Consider the following 15,979-nt stretch of genomic DNA (forward strand, 5'->3'; position numbering starts at 1 on the left):
AAAACTAAAAGCTGGTTCTTTGAGAAGATAAACAAAATTGATAAGCTTTTAGCCAGACGCATCAAGAAAAAGAGGGAGAGGACTCAAATCAATAAAATTAGAAATGAAAAAGGAAGGACCCTGGGAAGATGGCGGATGAGTAAGACGCGGAGATCACCTTCCTCCCCACAGATACATCAGAAATTCATCTACACGTGGAACAACTCCTACAGAACACCTACTGAACGCTGACAGAAGACCTCAGACCCCACAAAAGGCAAGAAACTCCCCACATACCTGGATAGGGCAAAAGAAAAAAAAATAAACAGAGACAATAGGATAGGGATGGGACCTGCACCAGTGGGAGGGAGCCGTGAAGGAGGAAAGGTTTCCACACACTACAAGCCCCTTCGCAGGCGGAGACTGCAGGTGGCGGAGGGGGAAAGCTTCGGAGTAGCGGAGGAGAGCACAGCAACAGGGGTGCGGAGGGCAAAGCGGAGAGATTCTGGCACAGAGGATCGGTGCCCTCAGGCACACACCAGCCCTGAGAGGCTTGTCTGCTCGGCCTCCGGGGCGGGCGGGGCTGGGAGCTGAGGCTAGGGTATCGGCTTTCAGTTGGAGCGCAGGGAGAGGACTGGGGCTGGCGGCAGGAAGAGAGCCTGAAGGGGTTAGTGCACCACGGCTAGCCCGGAGGGAGTCCGGGGAAAGGGTCTGGAGCTGCCTAAGAGACAAGAGGCTTTTTCTTCCCTTTTGTTTCCTGGTGCGCGAGGAGAGGGCATTGAGAGGGCTGCTTTGGGAAGCGCCGGAGACGGGCGCGAGCCGCGCCTAAAGGCGCGGACGCGGACCCCGGAGATGGGCGTGGGACGCTGGGGCTGCTGCTGACGCCACCGCCGCGGGGCCTGTGTGCGAGCGCGGGTCACTGTCCGTCCCGCCTTCCGGGGGGCCTGTGCACCCCGCCATTGCCGGAGTCCCGGAACCCGGGGACGGCTTTCCCAGGAAAGCGCACGGAGCGACTCGGTCTGGTGCAATGTCACGTCGGCCTCTGCCGCCGCAGGCCCACCCCACTCTGCGCGCCCCTCCATCCCCTCTGCCTGAGTGAGCCAGAGCCCCCACATCAGCGGCTCCTGTAAACCCGTCCTAGGCTTCCCTGGTGGCGCAGTGGTTGAGAATCTGCCTGCCAATGCAGGGGACACGGGTTCGTGCCCCGGTCCGGGAAGATCCCACGTGCCGCAGAGCGGCTGGGCCCGTGAGCCATGGCCGCTGAGCCTGTGCGTCCGGAGCCTGTGCTACGCAACGGGAGAGGCCACAGCAGGGAGAGACCACAGCAGTGAGAGGCCCGCATACCACAAATAAATAAATAAACAAACCCGTCCTGTCTGAGCGAAGAACAGACGCCCTCTGGCGACCTACACGCAGAGGCGGGGCCCGGTCCAAGGCTGAGACCCGGGAGCTGTGAGAGCAGAGAAGAGACAGGGAAATCTCTCTGTGCAGCCTCGGAGGCAGCGGATTAAAGCTCCACGGTCCACTTGATGTGCCCTGCGTTTGTGGAGTGCATGAATAGACAGCGAATCATCCCAAATTGAGGAAGTGGACTTTGAAGACAAGATTTAAGACTTTCCCCCCTTTTCCTCTTTTTACAACGAATTATCCCAAATTAAGGAGGTGGACTTAGCAAGATTTCAGAATTCTCGCCCTTTTCCTCTTTTTACAACAAAGTATCCCAAATTGAGGAGGTGGACTTGGAGAGCAAGATTTTTGATTTTTCCCCCAGCTCTCTTTTTGTGAATGTCTATGTGTATTCTTCTGTGTAAGATTCTCTCTGTATAGCTTTGCTTCCACCATATGTCCCAGGGTTCTATCGGTCCGTTTCTTTTTTCAATAATTACTTTTTAATTTTAATAACGCTACTATATTTCATACTTTATTCTATTTTACTTCACCTGCTCTTTCTTTTTTTCCTATCTTCCCTCCCTCCCTCCCTCCCTCCGCCCCTCCTTTCCTTATTTCTCTCTTTCTTTACTTCCTCCCTCCCTCCCTTCTTCCTTTCACTCTTTTTCTTTCCTTCCTCCCTCCCTCCCTCCCTCCTGTCTTTCTTTCCTTCCTCCCTCCCTCCCACCCCTCTTCCTTTCACTTTCTTTTTCTTTCCTTCCTCCCTCCCTCCCTCCTGTCTTTCTTTCTTCCCTTCCTCCCTCCCTCCCTCCCTTCTTCCATTCACTCTTCCTTTTTCTTTCATTCCTCCCTCTCTACCTCCTTTCTTTCTTTCTTTCCATCCTTCCTCCCTCCCTCCCTCCTTTCTTTCTTCCTTCCTTCCTTCCTTTCCTTCCTTCTTCCTTTCTTTCTCTCTTTCTTTTTTCTACTAATTCTTTCTTTTTACTTTTTCTCCCTTTTATTCTGAGCCGGGTAGATGAAAGGCTCTTGGTGCTGCAGCCAGGAGTCAATGCTGTGCCTCTGAAGTGGGAGAGCCAACTTCAGGACACGGGTCCACAAGAGACCTCCCAGCTCCACATAATATCAAGCAGCGAAAATCTCCCAGAGATCTCCATCTCAACACCAGCACCCAGCTTCAGTCAACGACCAGCAAACTACAGTGCTGGTCACCCTATGCCAAGCACCTAGCAAGGCAGGAACACAACCCCACCCATTAACAGAGAGGCTGCTTAAAAACATAATAAGGCCACAGGCACCCCAAAACACACCACCAGACATGGACCTGTCCACCAGAAAGACAAGATCGAGCCTCAACCACCAGAACACAGGCTCTAGTCCCCCCCACCAGGAAGCCTACACAACCTACTGAAACAACCTTAGCCACTGGGGACAGACACCAAAAACAACAGGAACTACGAATCTGCAGCCTGCAAAAAAGAGACCCCAAACACAGTAACATAAGCAAAATGAGAAGACAGAAAAACACGCAGCAGGTGAAGGAGCAAGATAAAAACCTACCAGACCTAACAAATGAAGAGGTAATAGGCAGTCTACCTGGAAAAGAATTCAGAATAATGATAGTAAAGATGATCCAAAATCTTGGAAATACAATAGACAAAATGCAAGAAACAGTTAACAAGGACCTAGAAGAACTAAAGATGAATCAAGCATCGATTAAAAACACAGTAAATGAAATGAAAAATACTCTAGATGGGATCAATAGCAGAATAACTGAGGCAGAAGAATGAATAAGTGAGGTGGAAGATAAAATAGTGGAAATAACTGGTGCAGAGCAAAATAAAGAAAAAAGAATGAAAAGAACAGAGGACAGTCTCAGAGACCTCTGGGACAACACTAAACGCACCAACATTCGAATTATAGGGGTTCCAGAAGAAGAAGAGAAAAAGAAAGGGACTGAGAACATATTTGAAGAGATTATAGTTGAAAACTTCCCTAACATGGGAAAGGAAATAGTTAATCAAGTCCAGGAGGCACAGAGAGTCCCATACAGAATAAATCCAAGGAGAAATACGCCAAGACACATATTAATCAAACTGTCAAAAATTAAACACAAAGAAATCATATTAAAAGCAGCAAGGGAAAAACAACAAATAACACACAAGGGAACCCCCATCAGGATAACAGCTGATCTCTCAGCAGAAACTCTACAAGCCAGAAGGGAGTGGCAGGACATAAAGTGCTGAAGGACAAAAACCTGCAACCAAGATTACTCTACCCAGCAAGGATCTCATTCAGATTTGATGGAGAAATTAAAACCTTTACAGACAAGCAAAAGCTGAGAGAGTTCAGCACCACCAAACCAGCTTTACAACAAATGCTAAAGGAACTTCTCTAGGCAAGAAACACAACAGAAGGAAAAGACCTACAATAACGAACCCAAAGCAATTAAGGAAATGGGAATAGGAAAATACATATCAATAATTACCTTAAATGTAAATGGACTAAATGCTCCCACCAAAAGACACAGATTGGCTGAATGGATACAAAAACAAGACCCATATATATGCTGTCTACAACAGACCCACTTCAGACCTCAGACACATACAGATTGAAAGTAAGGGGATGGAAAAAGATATTCCATGCAAATGGAAACCAAAAGAAAGCTGGAGTAGCAATTCTTATATCAGACAAAATAGACTTTAAAATAAAGACTATTAGAAGAGACAAAGAAGGACACTACATAATGATCAAGGGATCGATCCAAGAAGAAGATATAACAATTGTAAATATTTATGCACCCAACATAGGAGCACCTCAATACATAAGGCAAATACTAACAGCCAAAAAAGGGGAAATCGACAGTAACACAATCATAGTAGGGGACTTTAACACCACACTTTCACCAATGGACAGATCATCCAAAATGAAAATAAATAAGGAAACACAAGCTTTAAATGATACATTAAACAAGATGGACTTAATCGATATTTATAGGACATTCCATCCAAAAAGAACAGGATACACATTTTTCTCAAGTGCTCATGGAACATTCTCCAGGATAGATCAGATCTTGGGTCACAAATCAAGCCTTGGTAAATTTAAGAAAATTGAAATTGTATCAAGTATCTTTTCCGACCACAATGCTATGAGACTAGACATCAATTGCAGGAAAAGAGCTGTAAAAAATGCAAACACATGGAGGCTAAACAATACACTACTCAATAACGAAGTGATCACTGAAGAAATCAAAGAGGAAATTAAAAAATACCTAGAAACAAATGACAATGGAGATACGACAACCCAAAACCTATGGGATGCAGCAAAAGCAGTTCTAAGGGGGAAGTTTATAGCAATACAATCCCACCTTAAGAAACAGGAAACATTTCGAGTAAACAACCTGACCCTGCACCTAAAGCAATTAGAGAAAGAAGAACAAAAAACCCCCAAAGCTAGCAGAAGGAAAGAAATCATAAAGATCAGATCAGAAATAAATAAAAAACAAATGAAGGAAACGATAGCAAAGATCAACCAAACTAAAAGCTGGTTCTTTGAGAAGATAAACAAAATTGACAAACCATTAGCCAGACTCATCAAGAAAAGAAGGGAGAAGACTCAAATCAATAGAATTAGAAATGAAAAAGGAGAAGTAACAACTGACACTGCAGAAATACAAAAGATCATGAGAGATTACTACAAGCAACTCTATGCCAATAAAATGGACAACCTGGAAGAAATGGACAAATTCTTAGAAATGCACAACCTGCCAAGACTGACTCAGGAAGAAATAGAAAATATGAATAGACCAATCACAAGCACTGAAATTGAAACTGTGATTAAAAATCTTCCATCAAACAAAAGCCCAGGACCAGATGGCTTCACAGGCGAATTCTATCAAACATTTAGAGAAGAGCTAACACCCATCCTTCTCGAACTCTTCCAAACAATTTCAGAGGAAGGAACACTCCCAAACTCATTCTATGAGGCCACCATCACCTTGATACCAAAACCAGGCAAGGATGTCACAAAGAAAGAAAACTACAGGCCAATATCACTGATGAACATAGACGCAAAAATCCTCAACAAAATACTAGCAAACAGAATCCAACAGCACATTCAAAGGATCATACACCAGGATCAAGTGGGGTTTATCCCAGGAATGCAAGGATTCTTCAATATATGCAAATCAATCAATGTGATACACCATATTAACAAGTTGAAGGAGAAAAACCATATGATCATCTCAATAGATGCAGAGAAAGCTTTCGACAAAATTCAACACCCATTTATGATAAAAACCCTGCAGAAAGTAGGCATAGAGGGAACTTTCCTCAACATAATAAAGGCCATATATGACAAACCCACAGCCAACATTGTCCTCAATGGTGAAAAACTGAAACCATTTCCACTAAGATCAGGAATAAGACAAGGTTGCCCACTCTCACCACTCTTATTCAACTTAGTTTTGGAAGTTTTAGCCACAGCAATCAGAGAAGAAAAGGAAATAAAAGGTATCCAAATTGGAAAAGAAGAAGTAAAGCTGTCACTGTTTGCAGATGACATGATACTATACATAGAGAATCCTAAAGATGCTACCAGAAAACTACTAGAGCTGATCAATGAATTTGGTAAAGTAGCAGGATACAAAATTAATGCACAGAAATCTCTGGCATTCCTGTACACTAATGATGAAAAATCTGAAAATGAAATCAAGAAAACACTCCCATTTACCATTGCAACAAAAAGAATAAAATATCTAGGAATAAACCTACCTAAGGAGACAAAAGACCTATATGCAGAAAATTATAAGACACTGATGAAAGAAATTAAAGATGATACAAATAGATGGAGAGATATACCATGCTCCTGGATTGGAAGAATCAATAGTGAAAATGACTCTAAACCCAAAGCAATCTACAGATTCAACGCAATCCCTATCAAACTACCACTGGCATTTTTCACAGAACTAGAACAAAAAATTTCAACATTTGTTTGGAGAAACAAAGGACCCCGAATAGCCAAAGCAATCTTGAGAACGAAGAACGGAGCTGGAGGAATCAGGCTCCCTGACTTCAGACTATACTACAAAGCTACAGTAATCAAGAGAGTGTGGTAATGGCACAAAAACAGAAAGATAGATCAATGGAACAGGATAGAAAGCCCAGAGATAAACCCACGCACATATGGTCACCTTATCTTTGATAAAGGAGGCAGGAATGTACAGTGGAGAAAGGACAGCCTCTTCAATAAATGGTGCTGGGAAAACTGGACAGGGACATGTAAAAGTATGAGATTAGATCATTCCCTAACACCATACACAAAAATAAGCTCAAAATGGATTAAAGACCTAAATGTAAGGCCAGAAACTATCAATCTCTTAGAAGAAAACATAGGTAGAACACTCTATGACATAAATCACAGCAAGATCCTTGTGGACCCACCTCCTAGAAAAATGGAAATAAAAACAAAGATAAACAAATGGGACCTAATGAAACTTCAAAGCTTTTGCAGAGCAAAGGAAACCATAAAGAAGACCAAAAGACAACCCTCAGAATGGGAGAAAATATTTGCAAATGAAGCAACTGACAAAGGATTAATCTCCAAAATTTATAAACAGCTCATGCAGCTCAATAGCAAAAAAACAAACAACCCAATCCAAAAATGGGCAGAAGACCTAAATAGGCATTTCTCCAAAGAAGATATACAGACTTCCAACAAACACATGAAAGAATGCTCAACATCATTAATCATTAGAGAAATGCAAATCAAAACTACAATGAGATATCATCTCACACCAGTCAGAATGGCCATCATCAAGAAATCTAGAAACAATAAATGCTGGAGAGGGTGTGGAGAAAAGGGAACACTCTTGCACTGCTGGTGGGAATGTGAATTGGTACAGCCACTATGGAGAACAGTATGGAGGTTCCTTAAAAAACTACAAATAGAACTACCATATGACCCAGCAATCCCACTACTAGGCATATACCCTGAGAAAACCATAATTCAAAAAGAGACATGTACCAAAATGTTCATTGCAGCTCTCTTCACAATAGCCCGGAGCTGGAAACAACCTAAGTGTCCATCATCGGATGAATGGATAAAGAAGATGTGGCACATATATACAATGGAATATTACTCAGCCATAAAAAGAAACGAAACTGAGCTATTTGTAATGAGGTGGATAGAGCTAGAGTCTGTCATACAGAGTGAAGTAAGTCAGAAAGAGAAAGACAAATACCGCATGCTAACACATATATGGAATTAAAAAAAAAATGTCATGAAGAACCTAGGGGTAAAACGGGAATAAAGACACAGACCTACTTGAGAATGGACTTGAGGATATTTGGAGGGGGAAGGGTAAGCTGTGACGGGGCGAGGGAGAGGCATGGACATGTGTACACTACCGGGCGTAGGGTGGATGGATGGTGGGAGGCAGCCGCAGGGCACGGGGAGATCAGCTCGGTGCTTTGTGACCGCCTGGAGGGGTGCGATGGGGAGGGTGGGAGGGAGGGAGATGCATGAGGGAAGGGATGTGGGAACAGATGTATATGTATGACTGATTCACTTTGTTATAAAGCAGAAACTAACAAAAAAATGTGTTATGAAAAAAAAAGGAAATGAAAAAGGAGAAGTTACAATGGACACCACAGAAATACAAAGCATCATAAGAGACTACTACAAGCAACTCTCGGCCAATAAAATGGACAACCTGGAAGAAATGGACAAATTCTTAGAGGTATAACCTTCTAAGACTGAACCAGGAAGAAATAGAAAATATGAACAGATCAATTACAAGTAACGAAACTGAATCTGTGATTAAAAATCTTCCAACAAACAAAAGTCCAGAACCAGATGGCTTCACAAGTGAATTCTATCTAACATTTAGAGAACAGCTAACACCCATCACTCTCAAACTCTTCCAAAAAATTGCAGAGGAAGAAACACTCCCAAACTCATTCTATGAGGCCACCATCACCCTGATACCAAAAACCAGACAAAGATACTCCAAAAAAAGAAAATTACAGACCAATATCACTGATGAATATAGATGCAAAAATGCTCAACAAAATACTAGCAAACACAATCCAACAACACATTAAAGGGTCATACACCATGATCAAGTGAGATTTATCCCAGGGATGCAAGGATTCTTCAGTATATGCAAACCAATCAATGTGATACACCATATTAACAAACTGAAGAATAAAAACCATATGATCCTCTCAATAGACGCAGAAAGCTTTTGACAAAATTCAACACCCATTTATGATAAAAACTCTCCAGAAAGTGGGCATAGAGGGAAACTACCTCAACATAATAAAGGCCATATACGACAAACCCACAGCAAACATCTTTCTCAGTGGTGAAAAACTGAAAGCATTTCCTCTAAGATCAGGAACAAGACAAGGATGTCCACTCTCGCCACTATTATTCAACATAGTTTTGGAAATCCTAGCCACGGCAATCAGAGAAGAAAAAGAAGTAAAAGGAATACAAATTGGAAAAGAAGTAAAACTGTCACTGTTTGCAGATGACATGATACTATACATGAAGAATACTAAAGTTGCCACCAGAAAACTACTAGAGCTAATCAATGAATTTGGTAAAGTTGCAGGATACAAAATTAATGCACAGAAATCTCTTGCATTCCTATACACTAATGATGAAAAATATGAAAGAGAAATTAAGGAAACACTCCCATTTACCACTGCAACAAAAAGAATAAAATACCTAGGAATAAACCTACATAGGGAGACAAAAGACCTGTATGCAGAAAACTATAAGACACTGACGAAACAAATTAAAGATGATACCAACAGATGGAGAGATATACCATGTTCTTGGATTGGAAGAACCAATATTGTGAAAATGACTATACTAACCAAAGCAATCTACAGATTCAATGCAATCCCTAACAAATTAACAAGGGCAGTTTTTACAGAACTAGAAGAAAAACATCTTAAAATTTTTATGGAGACACAAAAGACCCCAAATAGCCAAAGCAATCTTGAGTAAAAAAAAAAAATGGAGCTAGAGGAATCAAACTCCCTAACTTCAGACTATCCTACAAAGCTACAGTAATCAAGACAATATGGTACTGGCACAAAAACAGAAATAAAGATCAATGGACAGGATAGAAAGTCCAGCGATAAACCCACGCACATATGGTCAACTAATCTATGACAAAGGAGGCAAAGATATACAATGGAGAAAAAACAGTCTCTTCAATAAGTGGTGCTGGGGAAACTGGACAGCTACATGTAACGGAATGAAATTAGAACGCTTCCTAACACCATACAGAAAAATAAATCAAAATGGATTAAACACCTAAATGTAAGTCCAGACACTATAAAACTCTTAGAGGAAAACATAGGAAGAACACTCTTTGACATAAATCACAACAAGATCCTTTTTGACCCACTTCCTAGAGTAATGGAAATAAAAACAAAAATAAACAAATGGGACTTAATGAAACTTAAAAGCTTTTGCACAGCAAAGGAAACTATAAACAAGATGAAAAGACAACCCTCAGAATGGGAGAAAATATTTGCCAACAAATCAACGGAGTAAGGACTAGTCTCCAAAATATACAAACAGCTTATAAAGCTCAATATTAAAAAAACAAACAACCCAATCAAAAAATGGACAGAAGACCTAAATAGACTTTTCCCCAAAGAAGACATACAGATGGCCAAGAAGCACATGAAAAACTGCTCAACATCACTAATTATTAGAGAAATGCAAACCAAAACTACAATGAGGTATCACCTCACACCAGTTAGAATGGGCATCATCAGAAAATCTGCAAACAATAAATGCTGGTGAGGGTGTGGAGAAAAGGGAATCCTCTTGCACTGTTGGTGGGAATGTAAACTGATACAGCCACTATGAAGAACAGTATAGACGTTCCTTAATAAACTAAAAATAGAATTACCATATGACCCCACAATCCCACTACTGGGCATATACCCTGAGAAAACCATAATTCAAAAGGACACATGCACCCCAATATTCACTGCAGCACTATTTACAATAGCCAGGTCGTGGATTCAACCTAAATGGCCTCAGATAGATGAATGGATGAAGAAGATGTGGCACATATATACAATGGAATATTACTCAGCCATAAAAACGAACAAATTTCAGTCATTTGTAGAGACGTGGATGGATCTAGAGACTGTCATACAGAGTGAAGTAAGTCAAAAAGAGAAAAACAAATATCGTATATTAACGCACATATGTGGAATCTAGAAAAATGGTACAGATGAACCGTTCTGCAAGACAGAAATAGAGACACAGATGTAGAGAACAAACATGGACCCCAATGGGGGAAAGCGGGAGGGGGTGGTGGTGGTGGTGAGATGAACTGGGAGATTGGGATTGACATATAGACACTAATATGTATAAAATAAATAACTAATAAGAACCTGCTGTATAAAAAATAAAATCCCCCCAAAAATTTGCAGTCCTCATATTAATTACCTGAAATATTTGAACTGATTTATATCTTCCTCCTTCATATCTCCCCTCTTTTTTTTTTAATTGGCATCTGTGGCCCACTCTCTCCCAGTTTTCCTCCACCTGATTCCCCATTCTCATCACCTTTGCTTATTTCCCCTCAACTCTCTGACCTCTGAACTCTGAAATGTTTTCTACGTAGATTCATCTCTAAGTTGAATTTACTCTCACAGCTTTCAATACCATCATATACTGATGAATCTTATATTTATGATCCCAGTCTCAGCCATGACCCCCAAATTCAAAAAAAAAAAGAAAAAAAAGAAAAGACTGGTGAGGTCAGAGCACAGAAAGGCCAAAGCAGCAATTATTTGGTGGTGGGGGGGAGTGGGGGAGGTAAGTCCTGAAGTCAGAGAGCAATGCAAAGACCAAATTTTTTAAGGGGAGTGGAGGGGAATTTCCACTTAAATTTTACCTGAATACCAATTTGCATATGCAAATTAAGGTTGAGCAAAAACAACTTCTGGGAAAGAATAATTGCCAGGTAATAAAAGGTGAATAATTCCCAGCTTACACAGGGCCAGGAATCATCCATGTTCTCACAAACAAGATAAAAAGTCCTCATTGAATCCTTGGGACATTAAGACACAAGCAGAGAGGTGCACCCTAGTAATAAGGCTAAGAAAGCATAAGAGTAAAGATTACTCTATACCTGCCCCCAGAAAACGTTAAGAATATTAACATACACAGAAAGGGAAGAGGCAAGAAAAGAATTTTGATGCTGCTAAGTATGTCTTAGAAAAGCTCAGTCTCAAAACTCTCCCACACACGTGGTTCCATAATTACCATGTGCTACTTTGTCCTGTGTGCCACTCAAAAGAGCAGCTGCCACTGCCACCACAGGAAAGGAATTTGAGATGCTGGGAAGCATTGCCATGCCCAAGAATAAAGGTAAAGAAGGTAAAAACAGGTGCAAGGGTAAGAAAGAAAATGAATCCAAAAAAGGTTGGTGTGTAAAGCATATGAATAAGAGTATGCTCAGGTAATCAGAATGTTGGGAAATGAATGAGTAGAAGCAATGTGCTTTGATGTGTAAAGAGGCTATGCCATATCAAAGGAAAAATGAGGAAAATGGTTTAAATAAATACCTCAGATATCTTATTGGTTGGTCTGCCTGACTATCAGGATAACAAAGCTAATGTAATTTCAAAATACAATGCAGATAAAGCTATAAGTCTGAAGGCATATGGCAAGCTTCCAAAACATGCTAAAATCAATGAAGAAGATATATTTGGTGCTGGAAATGATGATACAATCCATTTTGCTGATACTGGAGATGATGATAAAGACCATGATGATATATAAATTGAACTCACTGTTTTACATTCCAAGTTTCCAAGATGATATGGCTTCCTTTTCCTTGAGAAAGTTAATGAGACTTCTGTGTAGCTTTGCAATTTTATATTGGCATCCCTTTCCTAAATGAATACATGAACTCCTGATGCTCACATACTCTTAGTAGCAGTTCTTTGGTCTTCCTGATTATTCCCTCATTAGATAAAACTCTGACACATTTTAACAGATAACTTTAAGAAGTGAGCTTTTATAGAACCCAAGTATGTCTGATTCCAAAGTCCTATTTTCTTAAATGTAACTTCCTTAAAAAAAAAAAAGAATAGTCTACATGAGTGGTATATTAGAAGATTAATGAGAAAATCCCAATATGCAAGAGAAAATGTTTGAGAATACTGTAACTGAAATAACAGCTTCTGTCTTACAGATAAGAAAACCAGGGCAATTAAAAGGAAATAAAGGGGGAGGGTCACACAGCAAGCAAGCGTCAAACAGGAATTTCAACCCAGTTATTTGAGTCCAGATTCTACTGCAAGGAGGTTTTCCACAGCAAGTATCTTCCCATGTCTAGACCATTCATCTAAACAAAGGATCCCCTATCAATAGCTAGAATAAGAGGGCTTCCCTGGTGGTGTAGTGGTTGAGAGTCCACCTGCCAATGCAGGGAACACGGGTTCGTGCCCCGGTCCGGGAAGATCCCACATGCCACAGAGCGGCTGGGCCCTGAGCCATGGCCGCTGAGCCTGCGCATCCGGAGCCTGTGCTCTGCAACGGGAGAGGCCACAACAGTGAGAGGCCCGCGTACAGGAAAAAAAAAAAAAAAAAAATAGCTAGAATAAGAGAGAAAATCATTGCCATCACAAGAATGCTACCATAATGAACAGTGACCTTTAGAAGAATCATTCTTCCTCAAGAGCTCTCTTGTTTTCCACCTAAGAAGACCTTTGGGGGCTTCCCTGGTGGCGCAGTGGTTGAGAGTCTGCCTGCTAATGCAGGGGACACGGGTTCGAGCCCTGGTCTGGGAGGATCCCACATGCCGCGGAGCAACTAGGCCCGTGAGCCACGACTACTGAGCCTGCGCGTCTGGAGCCTGTGCTCCGCAACAAGAGGCCGCGATATTGAGAGGCCCGCGCACCGCGATGAAGAGTGGCCCCCGCTTGCCACAACTAGAGAAAGCCCTCGCACAGAAACGAAGATGCAACACAGCAAAAATAAATTAATTAATTAATAAAAACTCCTACCCCCAACATCTTAAAAAAAAAAAAAAAAGACCTTTGAAGCTCTAAATATCTTAGCAGTATGAACTTAATTAAAAAAAAATAAGGATTCCTCCAAAACTTCCCCTCATCATTCATGAATTCAAGCATAGTTATTCACTGGCCCACTGCCTACCATGTGTTTGGCACTATACTGAGTACCAAGGATACAATGATGAGCAAGACAGAGACAGTCTTTCCCCACTGTTTTAGTGGACCTTAGAATCTACTGGGAAAGAAAAAGTGAAAGAAATGATTACACAATTAATTTCTTAGGTTTCTAAATATTCTGAGCCTGTACCCAACACAGGGCTTTTGAACTTCTTGTCTGAAACACACTGGCCCAAATACCCACCATAGTTCTTTCCTCATCAAATTCAGTGTCACCCTCTCAGTGAAACCTTCCCTGACCATTCTATATAAAAATGGTACACTCCCCACTCTGACACTCCCTATTACCTTCCTTAATGCAGTCACCTTTCTCTAGAACATTTATCACCATCTGACATACATATTTGTTTAGTTTCTTTCTCTCTACAAGTGTATAAGCTCCATGAGATCAATAATTTCTATTTTGTTGACTGGTATCACTCAGAATCTAGAACAGTGCCTATAATATAGCAGACACTTAATAAATATTGCTGAATAATAAATAAATGAGTACAATAAAGGAAAGTATGAGTATTATGAGAAGGCATTCATTTCATTTAGACTAACGTACACAATGTTATTATCCAAATACATGTCTTCTATAACAAAATACCAATTATAAATTCTATCTATCATTCATGTATATGGTATTAATTTAGGCATTGTTTCAGTTTTTCTATAATTCCTTTTAAACATTTTAAAGTATTTACAATAGAATGACTTACTGCTAAAAAGCTTAATATTTTTACACTAGAAGGGAGTCAACATCTAACAAAATAATTTATTCTCCATTCTATAAACTAGCTCACCTTAAAAAATGAAGACAAGATGAAATGTACCATTCTACCTGGATTTGATATTACCACATTCACTGAACTGGAATAAGCATCTTACTTTTCAGAAATAAAAAGTAAAAAAAAAAAAAAAATGAGAGAGAGAGAAAGAAACGATCTAAAAAATCACCTTCTAAAGTTTATAGTTTGATGTCTTTGCTTTGTATGCTCAGTGTGAAGATTTTATACAATTACGGCACATAGCTAAATATTTAGGGAAAAAAATTGTTTCAAATTTAGCATATCACAGTCCAAGGGACTTTGTGGCCTGACAAAAAGTCTGATTTTGAAGAGGAATAATACTTTCATTTATACCTAAATAATGTTAACCCAAATGTTAACCTTTAAAGGTTAACATGATCATTTAAACAATTATTTAACAATATCATTTAAAAAAGATAAACAGACCCTGAGACAAGTTTTCATATTCAATCACATATCATTTGGAACTCCAATAACTAGAGTCAACATAATCCTCCAAAGGATTAAAAAAAAGTAAAGTTGCTACAGTATTTCTAATAAAATGAGTTTGTTACAAACAATCTATGTGTAGAATGGAACATTTTTCATGAGTCCATTAATTTCTCCTGATACAAACACAAGTTATTGGAAGAAATTAAGAAAACAGTCATGAAGTATCAATATGATCTGCATGACTATACTTTGAAAGTATATATTCTTATACTGAGAATATTGACGAGATGTAATCAGGACTCCCAAAATCCATATGTTCTCTCCCCTAATTAAGAAACTTAGAAGTCATACTAAGCAAAGGAGAGGGCAAAAACAAATCTTCAGATATACAATGCAGTTCAATATAATATCTATTAATAACTACATCCAAACTAAGTTTTCATATACATAAAAAACCTAAGAATTTTCTCAGTTCTCCACCATCTAATTATGTAGACATTCCTCAAAGTATCTACAAAACAAAATTAAAATTACTACTAAATATTTTTCAACCATTACATACATTAAAGAAACATTATTGTTCATTCTAAAACTATACCTTCTGAGAGTTAACAGTAAATGTTAAATGTAATCATTTCCTTCTGGTTAATTATATTCTTACAGAAACAAAATGCAGAATTCCTTAGATAGATTTTTTACATTTACAGGACAATGGACCATCAACCAGTAACTATGTTTACTGATACAGATATTAAGTTTAAAAACATTTTTTTAAAAATCAATTTATCCCAAACATTTAAAATTAGCTTATTTTTAAATAGTCACTGCAAAACAAAAGACAGAAATACATAAAGATAAAGGAAAGATCACAGGAAACTTACCTCCTAGAAAAAAGAATTCCTTATTACCATTTCTCCACCATCTCTCAAGATATTTTACACAAATGTAAATAATCTTAGATTAAAGGAATCGTTCATACATCCTATTCTACAGCCTACTTTGCTTAATTTGACATTAGGTAAAGAACATCTTTTATGTTAGCCAACATACATCTATGTATGTCATCATTTTTAAGGGCTCCAGTGTATTACATTCTATGTATTACCATAACAAAATCATTTTTCCTATTAATAGATATTTTATTCG

The 15,979-nt window shown here is 39.6% G+C and overlaps 1 protein-coding gene and 1 pseudogene across 10 annotated transcripts in view; one reads left to right on the forward strand and one right to left on the reverse strand.

Annotated features, from left to right (window-relative positions):
* FUT8 (fucosyltransferase 8) overlaps positions 1-15,979 on the reverse strand; it is a 339,974-nt gene that overhangs the window by 189,077 nt on the left and 134,918 nt on the right. The window lies entirely within an intron of this gene.
* On the forward strand, positions 11,763-12,192 carry LOC132489098 (eukaryotic translation initiation factor 1A, X-chromosomal-like; annotated as a pseudogene).

Source organism: Mesoplodon densirostris, chromosome 4 (assembly GCF_025265405.1).
Source record: "Mesoplodon densirostris isolate mMesDen1 chromosome 4, mMesDen1 primary haplotype, whole genome shotgun sequence".
NCBI lineage: Eukaryota > Metazoa > Chordata > Mammalia > Artiodactyla > Ziphiidae > Mesoplodon > Mesoplodon densirostris.